We start from the raw sequence: 13,513 nt of genomic DNA, 5'->3' as shown, positions 1-13,513 counted from the left end.
ATGTGGATTCCACAAGATGATAGTTGAAATCCTGGGTGTGGCAATGTTTAAAAGTTTATTTTTAATCTTATTCCTTCTTCTTTATTCCCTGGACTGAGTAGGGACTAATCCAGCCTTTTTCTATGCAGGTGTTTCTCACCATAAGCATCAAAATTTTCTGGGTGCTTGTTGAAAAAATGCACATTCCTGAGCTCCAGCTCAGATCCACTGAATCAGAAACTCTGAGAGTAGCATGCTGGAGCTTACATTTATAAGTTTGCAAGTGAGTTGTCATGCACATTAAGTTGGAAAACAATAAATTATTCCTGTATTCTCACCTTGTCATAAAGAAGGAAAGGAATTAATCGTAAGGAGTCAAATTTGGGGCATTATAATAGGACAAGGATCTTTTAGGGAGGATAGCTAAACAAATACTATAATCAGATATTGGCATTACCACTCTTGGTCACTCATTACTTTGTAAGTATTTATAGATAGTCTCATTTTGATGAAACTAAGGAATGCAGAGTATTTTTTCTAAAGATATCTTGGCACCAAAGTGAAAATATCTTTGCAGGTGTTGTGTCACAACCAGAATTTCCTACTTTCATTTAGAAAAACATTATTTAAGCTATTGCCTGCAGAAATGTTGCAACATATTGTTGGCAAACAAATCTAGCAGCCATAGCATGGCAAGAGAAACTTATCCTTTTGATGAGCTGGTTTTGTAGATTCTCTTTTTACTGTTGAATCCAAAAGCGCCCTCTACTAGTGGATTCTGATTTGACTAGATTAGAAAGATGAAAAGTTCAGAATATATTTTAGCAAAGTTATTTTTGAGAAACTATAGAAATAATAGTTTCCACCATTTGTTGGTGTGTGTATGTGCCAAGCACTATAGTAAGGCATATACTATTTTATTTCATCTTTACAATAGTGCTGTGTTACAAATGAGGGAGTTAATTTCAGAAAGTGTTGCAAGCTGGGGGCAGGTGAAGTGGATCACAGCATGCAGGAAACTTATTAAGGAGTGCCCTTTGGATGAAAACTAGTTGAAAGGAGAGAAGAGAAGCAGTAGTGGGCAGAGGGAGGGAGGGGAAGAAGTTGAGCTGTGATGCAGTCTCAAAGAAAGCCTCAACCAACCACAGGGAGTTCTAAAGCTGTAAGGGTCCTCCAGCATGGTCTCAGGTTGGGGAAGTATGGTCATGCCTTTACTACCCAGCATCAATCAGTCATTAAAGGCAGACTATACTGAAAAAAGGCATGACTTGGGGTGAGGAGGTTATTTGCAGCTGAGGCAATGCCTGAAGCAGCAGAGGAGCTGAAGGTTGTATGCAAAGAACACTCTCAAGGTGGGGCAAAAGAGGGATCTGGCCATTGAAGAGGGATCTGGGAGGCCCATCACAGTGCCCACCTCAAGGACCCAAGACGTCAGCTAGAATGTGACAGAACTGAGAAGTTTAACATAGGACAGTTGGATTCTAAAAGTAGTTGTCTAAAGTAGACTAAAGAATTTCACTCATGTATTTTCAAGCCAGAGGGGAGTTATTAGAAAATGAGCAGTTGCTATTATCAGGAATCATTTCTTTTTTTCTTTTTTTTTTAATACTTTAAGTTCTAGGGTACATGTGCACAGCATGCAGGTTTGTTACATATGTGTACATGTGCCATGTTGGTGTGCTGCACCCATTAACTCGTCATTTACATTAGGTAAATTTCCTAATGCTATCCCTTCCCCGTCCCCCCTCCCCACAATAGGCCCTGGTGTGTGGTGTTCCCCTTTCAGGAATCATTTCTATAGATTGTGTTCCAGGATAATGCATAGGAGTATCAACTAACTCTTATTTGCTCTCCCCCTTTTTTTTTTTTTTTTTTTTTTAATATTTCCTCATTTTGAACATGTGGCCAGGCCAGTATGTGTTTTCTGACCTTAAGACTTTTGCAGGACAGAAAACAGTTGATGCTGGGAGTGAAAATATCTTTCTAAATATTAAGTTCATTGAAGAAATGATATCCGCCACCCTGATGGGGGATGGGGAGGGAAGAGAGGGAGAATGGCTGAGGGGAACTGAACGAGAGAATGGCAACAGTTGACAAAAAAGGAGGGAAAGGAAGAAATGAATCCCAATTTAAAGCAAATCTCAGTGTAATGTGCTATACGTTGCTTGTTTGTCCCCTCCAAATTTCATGTTGAAATTTAATCCTCAATGCTGGAAGTGGCACCTAGTGAGAGGTGTGACAGACCTTTCACGAATGGCTGGGTGCTGTTCTCATGGAATGAGTTAGTTTTTGCTCTATCGGGTCCCGTAAGAGCTGGTTGTTAAAAAGAGCCTAGCACCCCACCCCACCCCCTAGCCCACCTATTTCCTCCTTTCTGGCCATGTGATCTCTGCACATGCTGGCTTCCCTTCACCTTCTGCCATGAGTGGAAGCAGCCAGAGGCCTTCACCAGATGCCCAATCTTCCAGCCAGCAGAATAATGAGCCAAATAAGCCTTTTTCTTTATAAATTACCCAGCCTCAGATATTCCTTTATTGCAATGCAAAAATGGACTAAGACATAGTGGAAGGTGAAAGAACTAATTGATATCAGAAGCAGTATCTAGGGAAGGTAACAAGACTTTGAGATGACTACCTGGTACCCCTGGGGATATAGAGACTAGGTCTCCAAGTGCCCATGCTTCAAAAACTATGACAACAGAGCCTCTGATGTGGAAGGGACCATTTGTTCTGGAAGAACAGAAGACTCAACAAGTGTGAACTAATGAACAATGCCATGTGAACATCCCAGTACTGTAGTGCATGCCCATGTGGTGAGGAAACACCCTAATGAGGAGTGAGATAGAATTTCTACCCACAAGAGTGAGATGTGGTCCCAGAGATGGATTTAAGTCTAGTTACACAAATTTTTAAAATGAAAATTCTCTTATTTCTGAGTTTTTAGCAGTAATATTGTCAGGAAAGATGTAATAAAAAATTGGAAACGATCATGGATGTCAGGCATGGCCAAGATTGCAATTGCCATCCTTGTTAGAAAAAAAGGAAAAAGAACATGAGAAGGAAGAAGAGAATGAAAAGAGGCAGAGGAAGCAAGGAGGAGAAGAAAGAGGAAGTACCACTAGTTATCTCTGTATCCTGGTTGATATCTTCCTCAGCATCAATCTACACACTCCAAAGGGAATAGAAGTGACCAAAAGTGGTGGGAAGTGAGGTTGTCCAGGAGGTAAATTGTATGTCTTCAAACGTGAACTGCAGGAGGCAGGCTGCCGAGCAACTGCATAAACTACCCATATCGTGGCGAGAAGCGCAAATGCTGGGGACCAGAGGAACTACTGTCCAAATACAGTCATTTTATCCCTTGATTGCTTTATTAGATGTTATACTTTTTTTAAATTGTCGAATGTTAGCAAGTACCTGTCCTTAAAGATAGAATCAAGCTGGCAGGCCTGGACACTTGTCCCTTCTGATTCTCAAAGGAAAAACATCACTGATGGGTAGAAATCTGTCTTTCCCTAACAAAAGAAGGGCAAAGTACAGTAGCATGGAAGGGAATGAGAATTATAACTGTTATGGGAAGAATTTTATTTGAGCTGCAAAGACATTACAAAATCCACAGGTCGACCTTGCTGTTCTGCCTGTTCCCCTCCGCAGCTCTATCTAACGCTTGCCCCTTGTTTGTCTTAATTTCAATTATGTTGCTTATTGTTTAGAATTTTTGTACTATGTAAGTTTAACTTCAAATTACTTTCATTCATTATGAAAAGTAACATTACAAACCTCTATATGGTCATCACCCAACTACATAAAATCTTAACCTTTTGCTTATCGATATTTACTTCTTGTTTTGAAAAAGAAATGATGCACAGTATATTCAGTTAACACTCACTGTATCCTCTTACCTCATTCTTCCCCTCTCTCCCCCAAAGTAATCCCTATCCTAAATTTTATGTTTATCATTTCTATGCATACTGTAATCCATAAATAATAGGTAGTATTTTTTCATGTTTTAAAAATTACATAAAGAATATTATATTGTTCATACAATTCTACCACTCCTTTTGCCCCAAATTATTTCAACTTTTTTTTTTTCTTTTTTTGAGATGGAGTCTTACTCTGTCACCCAGGATGTAGTGCCATGGTGTGATCTTGGCTCACTACAGCCTCCGCCTTCTGAGTTCACGCTATTCTCCCGCCTCAGCTTCCCCAGTAGCTGGGATTACAGGCACGCACCACCATGCCTGACTACTTTTTGTATTTTTAATAGAGACGGGTTTCACCATATTGGCCAAGCTGGTGTCAAACTCCTGACCTTGTCATCTGCCCACCCCGGCCTCCTGAAGTGCTGGGCTTATAGGCATGAGCCACTGCACCTGGTCTATATTTAAGCTTTTTTGAGGTATAATTTATATATAATAAATTCCACTTTTAGGTGGTTCATTTTGATGAATTTTGATAATTATATCAATTGTGTAACCACCAATATAAGCTATAGAAAAATTCCTTCATCAGAAAAAGTTTTTTTGTGCCCCTTTGATCCCTGGCTCCTGTCCAGATCTTCCACGTAAGCATCAGGTAGAGGTCCAAAGAAAGAGTTGGCAGGGGGGTGCAGCCTTCTCCTATGGAAGCATACCACACTGACACTCACTAGTAAGAATTCACTGAGCTCCACTCTTATCCACTTCTATGGCAGCCATCTCTTCTCACTGCTGTGATAAATGTCCAACAGCTTGTTTCTGTCCTGCTGTCCTCAGAAGGACCTGTCAGCCTTGGGTCTTAACTCATCAGGTGGCCTTGCAACCTCAGCTCACTAATGGGCTGCGAACATCATGATTTTGTAGACTCTCTGGTTTGTTCTCATTGTTAGAGTGGAAGCGGTTTTCTCTTGTTTTACTTGTTTTCTCCATCTTAAGCATAAGCCAAAGCTTCTTTAGATGGATAATAGTGGATATCAAACACTTCATTGTATAAATTATCTTGGGTGGAACAGTTTTATGTTAAAGAGTCTATATTTACATTTGCACAAAGTTATATTTTTTTGCAGTGGCCTGAATCTCCAATGAAAAATTTTAGATCTCAATTTTAAGATGTGCTGGGTTTTTCAAAATTCTCCTAAGAGGTAAATAGGTAAAAAGTTTAAGAGGCCACCGACTTATATCAGGCACAGCCCCTATAAAGCTTACATATCCCCAGAGTCTAGTGGGAAATATAGGTTACAATATAGTGTCATACATTTTAGAAGAGAAGTAGTTACAGAGAATTGTGAGAACAGAGTAGAAGAGTTTTGGTTAACCTTGGTATGCTGGGACTTCCAGGCTGATTCTTGGAAAAATAATTCCTTTCTAATGCTCCACATCAGGCATCAGCAAATTTTTCTGAAAAAGAACAGACAGTAAACATTTTAGGTTTTGCAAATCATATAATCTTTGTTGCAACTAATCAGTTCCCCTGTTATAATAAGAAAGCAACCATAAACAATATGTGAATGAATGGGTGCACAGTGTTTCAGTAAAACTTTATTTACAAAAACAGGCAGTGGACAGGATTTGGTGCACAGATCATAGCTTACAGACCTCCTCTCAATTGTGATCAATTATGTGTCCATCTAAAAACCATGTAATACCTAGTAAGGTTCAGAAATTGTCACAATGTGCAGTATATAGAGGTGAGTGATGTAAGTATTCTGTCAAGAAACTCACAAACCAGAAGGTGAGAATAATGTGAAAATAAATAATTATAACAAAATGTATTAAATGCTATGAAGCATGTATACAGCACAAAGCTAGGATAGAAATGAGTATGGAGGCAGGGTGCAGTGACTCATGTCTATAATCCCAACAATTTGGGAGGCTGAGGAATGAGGATCACTTGAGCCCAGGAGTTCTGAGATCAGCCTGGGCAACAAAGCGAGAACCTGTCTCTACAAAAAATTTAAAAATTAGCCCATCATAGTGGTGCACACCTATGGTCGTAGGTACTCGTGAGGCTGAGGTGGGAGGATCATTTAATCCTGAGAGGCTGAGGCTGCAGTGAGCCATGGAGATGCCACTGCACTCCAGACTGGGTGACCGAGTGAGACCCTCCAAAAGAAAAGAAAAACAAATAAAAAGAAAAGGGAAGGGAAAAGGAAGGGGAAGGGGAAAGGAAAGGAAAGGACTGTGGCTAAGGCCAGACGCAGTGGCCTGTAATCACAGCATTTTGGAAGGCTGAGGTGGGTGGATCACTTGAGGTCAGGAGTCCAATACCAGTCTAGACAACATGGCGAAACCCCATCTCTACTAAAAATAATTTTTTTTAAAAAATCAGCTGGACGTAGTTGTACACACCTGTAGTCCCAGCTACTTGGGAGGCTTCCTTGAGTCCAGAAGATGGAAGTTGCAGTGAGCTGAGATGGTGCTGCTGCACAGTTCAGCCTGGGCAACAGTGTGCGACTCCATCAGAAGGAAAGACAGAGAGAGAGAGAGGAAGGAAGGAAGGAAGGAAAGAAGGAAGGAAGGAAGGAAGGAAGGAAGGAAGGAAGGAAGGAAGGAAGGAAGGAAGGAAGGAAGGAAGGAAGGAAGGAAAGAAGGAAGGAAGGAAGGAAGGAAGGGAGGGAGGGAGGGGAGGGAGGGAGGGAAGAAAGAAAGAGAGAGAAAGAGAGAAAAAAGAAAGAAAGAAAGAAAGAAAGAAAGAAAGAAAGAAAGAAAGAAAGAAAGAAAGAAAGAAAGAAAGAAAGAAAGAGAAAGAAAGAAAGAAGAAAAAGAAAGAAAGAAAGAAAGAAAGAAAGAAAGAAAGAAAGAAAGAAAGAAAGAAAGAAAGACACCAAAAGCAACGGCAGCAAAAGCCAAAATTGACAAATGGGATCTAATTAAACTAAAGAGCTTCTGCACAGCAAAAGAAACTACCATCAGAGTGAACAGGCAACCTACAGAGTGGGAGAAAATTTTTGCAATCTACTCATCCAACAAAGGGCTAATATCCAGAACCTACAAAGAACTCAAACAAATTTACAAGAAAAAAACAAACAACTCCATCAAAAAGTGGGCAAAGGATATGAACAGACATTTTTCAAAAGAAGACATTCATACAGCCAACAGACACATGAAAAAATGCTCATCATTGGGAGTTATACCTGATGTAAATGATGAGTTGATGGGTGCTGACGAGTTGATGGGTGCAGCACAGCAACATGGCACAAGTATGTATATGTAACAAACCTGCACGTTATGCACATGTACCCTAGAACTTAAAGTATAATAATAAAAAATAATTAAAAAAAAAAAAAGAAAAAATGCTCATCATCATTGGCCATCAGAGAAATGCAAATCAAAACCACAATGAGATACCATCTCACACCAGTTAGAATGGCGATCATTAAAAAGTCAGGAAACAACAGGTGCTGGAGAGGATGTGGAGAAATAGGAACACTTTTACACTGTTGGTGGGATTGTAAAGTAGTTCAACCATTATGGAAAACAGTATGGCGATTCCTCAAGGATCTAGAACTAGATGTACCATATGACCCAGCCATCCCATTACTGGGTATATACCCAAAGGATTATAAATCATGCTGCTATAAAGACACATGCACACGTATGTTTATTGCGGCACTATTCACAAGAGCAAAGACTTGGAATCAACCCAAATGTCCATCAGTGACAGACTGGATTAAGAAAATGTGGCACATATACACCATGGAATACTATGCAGCCATAAAAAAGGATGAGTTTGTGTCCTTTGTAGGGACGTGGATGCAGCTGGAAACCATCATTCTTAGCAAACTATCACAAGAACAGAAAACCAAACACCACATGTTCTCACTCATAGGTGGGAACTGAACAATGAGATCACTTGGACTCAGGAAGGGGAACATCACACACAGGGGCCTATCACGGGGAGGTGGGAGGGGGGAGGGATTGCATTGGGAGTTATACCTGATGTAAATGACGAGTTGATGGGTGCTGACGAGTTGATGGGTGCAGCACAGCAACATGGCACAAGTATACATATGTAACAAACCTGCACGTTAAGCACATGTACCCTAGAACTTAAAGTATAATAATAATAATAAAAATAAAATAAAATAAAAAAAAGAAAGAAAGAAAAGAAAAGAAAAGAAAAAAGAAAAGAGAAAAGAAAAAAGAAAAAAACAGGAAGGAAGGAAGGAATGAAGGAGGGAAGGAAGCAAGGAAGGGAGAGAAATAAAGAAAGAATGTCTAAGTTACTTATAGGACTAGAAAATATTTTGTTTGCCTACTGCTGGTCCCATGTAGCCACTTGTCAATAGCAGAGATCTAGAGATTTCAGACTTAGAATGAATCTTTCTGTTTGTGAAGTTTTACTCCTTATACACATGAGGAAGCTAAGGCTTGGAAAAGTTAGCATATTATGCAATATTTGACTTGCCACACATATACTTTAGGTAACAGAAAAAAATGTGTTAAGTCGGATCATCTATGAAAAAACATTTTTCCACAGATTAACCTAAAAGGGCACAAAAAATGTGAACAAGGAACATTGAGAAACACTTATATTCTTGTATTCAGATAATAACTAGGAGAAGCCCAAGTCTATCAGAGTAACTGTATTTCTCATCTTGAGCTCTGTATTTAATTTGGCATGGTGATTTTTGCAACATTTGATATTTCCTAGCTCATTAAATAGATAAGAATGGGGCCCAAGATGTTGTTTTACTATAAATTTTTATAAAGCATTGTAGTGATAGAGTGAATATCAGAAGAAACTTAAGTCAGTGGAACTGAGAACAGGATGAGCAGCCAGCAGTGTGAGCTAAAGGATGCCACAGCCTTGGGGCTCTAGGTGGAAGAAAAGAGGTAAGAGGAGAGTGGACAGTGCCAGGGACCAGCCTGTCACCTAGCACTATGTCTCAGAATAATTAGGCCTCATAAAAAAGTGGTCTATGCATCCAATAGCTGAAACATTTCCTCCTAGGGATGATTGCACTGTTTATTTCAAAATTATTTAACTGAAGTGAGAACATTTCTGTATTCTAATATCAGGCCCTGGAGGCAATTGCTTAAAACACAATGAGAATAGGTGGAAAACATGGAGGATTTGCTTTCAAAGAAGGTGTGCATATAATAAGCAGTCTATTTATTTATTAATCATTATTTTACTGACTTAAATAGACAATAAATGCATGACTAAGAATATGGGAGAATGAATCAGTGACATTTATGTCTGGGTGGTTCTGTTACAATTTTATTGTTTCTAGTTTCTAGATTAGATTGTAGCAACTACTTGTGCTTTCTGTTTGAATTTAAAAATGAGCTGGAATCTGGTCAAACTAATGTCCAAATCTACACTAAGCCCAGTGGCCCCAGAAATTTCTTGAAAAATTGACAACAGAGTAAATTACATTTAAAATGTTCTTTTAAGCAATTGCACAAAGAAGCATATCACCCTGCTCCAGGCCAGACAATAGTCATGTGCAGGACGAAACTGATGGGCACCGAAAAAATTAGGGAAAGCCTGGCGGATAACTAATGGCTGCTTTCAGGATGAAGTCTGTTGTGAAGCTATTGGAATTCTAGATAGGTGGAAGTATATACAGAGGGAACATGAACACCTACAAAAATTAACTCCTCCTTCAGTAATAACCAGGGATTTTGTTTTAATATAAAATTGTATTTCAATATTTCCTAAAAATAGACTGGTTCTATCAGAAAGTAAAAACACTGCAGAGGGAAAAACTGATTACCTCATGAAATATATGAGAAGCATTACTCATGTAAGAGAAGAAGGAATACTTCTTCAGATGGTAATTATGTTTGTATTTGTACAAAATACATTGATTAATTTTGGATTTGTATTCAAGTAAAAAATTGGATCCAGTGAGACATATGTGCATACCGTTCAGGGAAGAGAAAGGATAAGAGAAAGCTGAAGCTTGTGCAGAACAGCACAAAAGACTAAATACTGAGCCAAAATCCACTAAACAAAATCATCCACTGGACTTGAGTTCTGATTCTAAAATAAGATACCTGGAAACTTTCTCTTGACCTTCCTTTGTCACACATTGATTCCTAGACAGTCCTCTTTTCTACAACGTTTTTATTCAATTATATATACCTGGTACACAAATGTTTATTGACTGAACTAAATAACTGAGAGAGTTAAGGTAAAAAATTAAAAAAAAATTAATCAAGAAAAATTTAAAAATCACCTGTAATCTCACTAACTGCACTGAGGCAATAGGAGCCATCAATCTGATACAATTCCTTCCAAATATTTTTATACAAATATGCACACACATAAGCACACATACACAAGTTATATTTTTAAGTTTCATGTTTTGCAATTAACAGTATACACTGAAGACTTCTTTATGATCAAACACTCATTAAAAGCACGATTTTAATGGCTATATAATTTTCCAGAGTAAGAATGTTCATAGGAACATTCATAGGAACATTTATGTTACTGTTAAACATTTTGATTGTTTACATTGTTATGAAATATTTTTATATATAAATATTTGACTGAAACTCAGATTATTACCTAAAATATCTTTTTTATAAATTAAAATACCTTTCTCAATTAGATACATAAAATGGTTATCTGCTTGTTCTGATTTACATTTGTGATTGGGTGCTTGGTGGCCCAATTTTCTTTTGGGGAAGTAATGTTTTCTTACTGATTTATACAAGTTCTTTGTGTATAAAGTAAATGATAATACCTTGTCATATTTGTTGTACACATGTTCCTTGGTTATTCATATACCTTTTAGTTTTATCTTTTTACCAGTTTTGATACAGATTAATTTGATATAGATTTAATTTTAATTAACTCAGATCTAGCAATTATTCCTTTGTGGTATCCTCTGTTGATTTTATGTAGTAAACAACTTTCTCCATTTGAAGTTTCAATTATATTTTCTCCTGGATTTTAACATTATTGTACATAAGAAAGTGAAAAAACTCAATTTGCAGGTTGTCATTTTTCCTGATATTATTTTTAAAATATCTCAAACATAAAATTAGGCAAAAGGAAGTAGACACAAAAGAATATGTATGTAATATTAATCCAGTTTTACAGTTCAGACACATGCAAAACTAAACTATGTTGTTAGAAAGCACAACAGTGGACAGTGTGTGGTGGTTCATGCCTATAATCCCAGCACTTAGGAAGGCCAAGGCAGGCACAACACTTGAGGTCAGGAGTTCGAGACCAGCCTCTGGCCAACATGGTGAAACGCCATTTCTACTAAAAATATAAAAATTAGCTGGGCTTGGTTGTGTACACTTGTAATCCCAGCTACTAGGGAGGCTGAAGCAGGAGAATCATTTGAACTCGGGAGGCGGAGGTTGCAGTGAGCTGAGATTGCACCACTGCACTCTAGCCTGGGCAACAAAGCAAGACTCTGTCTCGAAAGAAAGAAGGAAAGAAGAAAGGAAGGAAGGAAGGAAGGAAGGAAGGAAGGAAGGAAGGAAGGAAGGAAGGAAGGAAGGAAGGAAGGAAGGAAGGAAGGAAGGAAATATTTAAGTTTACCTTACTAAGTGTACATATTTTCATAAAATGTTTTAATCATAACTATTCATACAGTGATTTATATTTTATTTGAAGAAAATAGTTTGTGATTAGTAAATAATATCACAGAAGTCTTAAAGTAGTTAGCATATTATACAGGACATTTTCTCATTCTTTCAACCCCCCTGTGGTTTTACATTCTACTTCAAATTTGTTTCGATATTGTAATTTGTATTTCACAGACATAGAGCAAGATATTTCTTGGTAGTACTAATTAAATTTTTGTCTAAGCTTCCTTCCCTGTTTATTCATCCACATAAACTTTAGAATTATTTTTCTGGATTGCAGAAATTGTGCAAAAAATAAGAAGAATGAATAAGGCCTACTATTTCATAGCATAATAGAGTGACTATAGTTAATAATAACTTAACTGCACATTTTAAAATACTTCCGTATAATCGGATTGTTTGTAACTCAAAGGATAAGTGCTTAAGGGGATGGATACCTCATTCTACATGATGTGCTTATTTCACATTTCATGCCTGTATCAAAACATCTCATGTATCCATAAATATATATACCTACTATGGACCCACAAAATTTTTTTAAATAAAATGATACCAGAGAATTTTTTAAGTAAACTTTTAACATCAGAGATTAGGTTTGTCTCTTATAGTTTATATAAACTTGATTATACACTATGTAGTATTTTATGTCTTATTTATTTTGCTCAATATTATGTTGTGATATTTCTCATGTTGTCTCAGGTAACAGTAGCCTGTTCATTGTCATTGTTGCAGAGCACTCCTTTGTATGACTACATTCTACTTATTTATTCATTCTACGGTTGAAGGACATATGGATTGTTTATACTTTAGGGCTATTATAAGTGAAGCTATTTTGAATATGTGTACATATCTATAACTGTGTTATCCTGGGAGTTTAATTATTAAATCATAGGATATTTTCATGTTAAAAATTTCAATAGTTTCAGTTTTCCAAAGAGGTTGATCAATTTTTACACTCCCATCAAAGAATGTATGAGAGTTTCTGCTGCTTTATATCTTCACCAATACTTGGTATTATCAGTATTGTACTTTTTATGCATTCTGGGGTTTTGTAGGAGTATTATACTGTGATTTTAATTGTCATTTCCCTGATTTAATGAGTTGATCACTTTTAATTTGTGTCTATGAATCTATAAAATACATATCTTTTCCATTTTCTTAAAAATGTTTTATTATAGGAAACAATTTAATTTATAAATCATTATATATTAAACTCTCTGAAGTGTGCTAAAAGAATGTATAGATATTAAAGACATCAATTCAAAATTGAAATGTACTCCAAGAAAATGAACATGGAAACTTATTTTTGATCTACTACATAGGTATTATCATTCCACCTTTGAGGAAAGTAAAATTTCTCATCCATAGTTCAAACATCTAGAAAAACCACATACTGGTTTCAATATCTAACTTTTTGAAACATTTCTGCTCAACTGAAAACTATTTGAGTGGAAAACAGTGATAATTTATCATTTATTTAAATATTCTGTAACTCTTCAGTTTGCTTGTTTTTTAAGTAATAGAAGATTTTGACCTGGATCTATTTCCACAGCTTCCCAATGTGATTAATATCTTCTCTTGTCAATGATCATGTCAGAATTTTAAAGGGAAAATACAAAAAAGTGGGTTCTACTCGTAGCCAAGAAAATGATAACACCAAAAGAGTGTAATCTTCTTTTTTCAACAGGAGTTGGAAGAAACCTATGCTACCTGGGTGTAGAATGTCAATCTGGTAGGTGGAACTAAGTGAGAGGGAAAAGCAAACGCGCATAACTGAATCCTTAACTTTGTTACTCCTCTTATAAATGGACAATAAATACTGACAATAAATCCAGACCAAGGCATTTTCATTATATAGACAGAGAGAGAAAGACTGTTTTTCATGTTATTAAATAATATGTGAACACCAAATGACAAGTGTGTGTTCTTTATTTGTGTTGATATATGATGTGGTTTGGCTGTGCCCTCACCCAAATCTCAAATTGTAGCTCCCATAATTTC

At 37.0% G+C, this 13,513-nt stretch overlaps 1 long non-coding RNA gene across 1 annotated transcript in view; it reads right to left on the bottom strand.

The window, feature by feature from the left end:
* Positions 1-13,513, bottom strand: part of LOC135970928 (uncharacterized) — a 99,784-nt gene that overhangs the window by 32,108 nt on the left and 54,163 nt on the right. The window contains exon 2 of the long non-coding RNA XR_010586852.2: positions 5,269-5,350. This is a non-coding gene — a long non-coding RNA (uncharacterized lncRNA). The remainder of the gene's footprint in view (positions 1-5,268; positions 5,351-13,513) is intronic.

The sequence above is a fragment of the Macaca fascicularis genome, chromosome 5 (assembly GCF_037993035.2).
Source record: "Macaca fascicularis isolate 582-1 chromosome 5, T2T-MFA8v1.1".
NCBI lineage: Eukaryota > Metazoa > Chordata > Mammalia > Primates > Cercopithecidae > Macaca > Macaca fascicularis.
The sequence above is the reverse complement of the archived record's forward strand: the minus strand, read 5'-3'. Positions and strand labels throughout refer to the sequence as shown.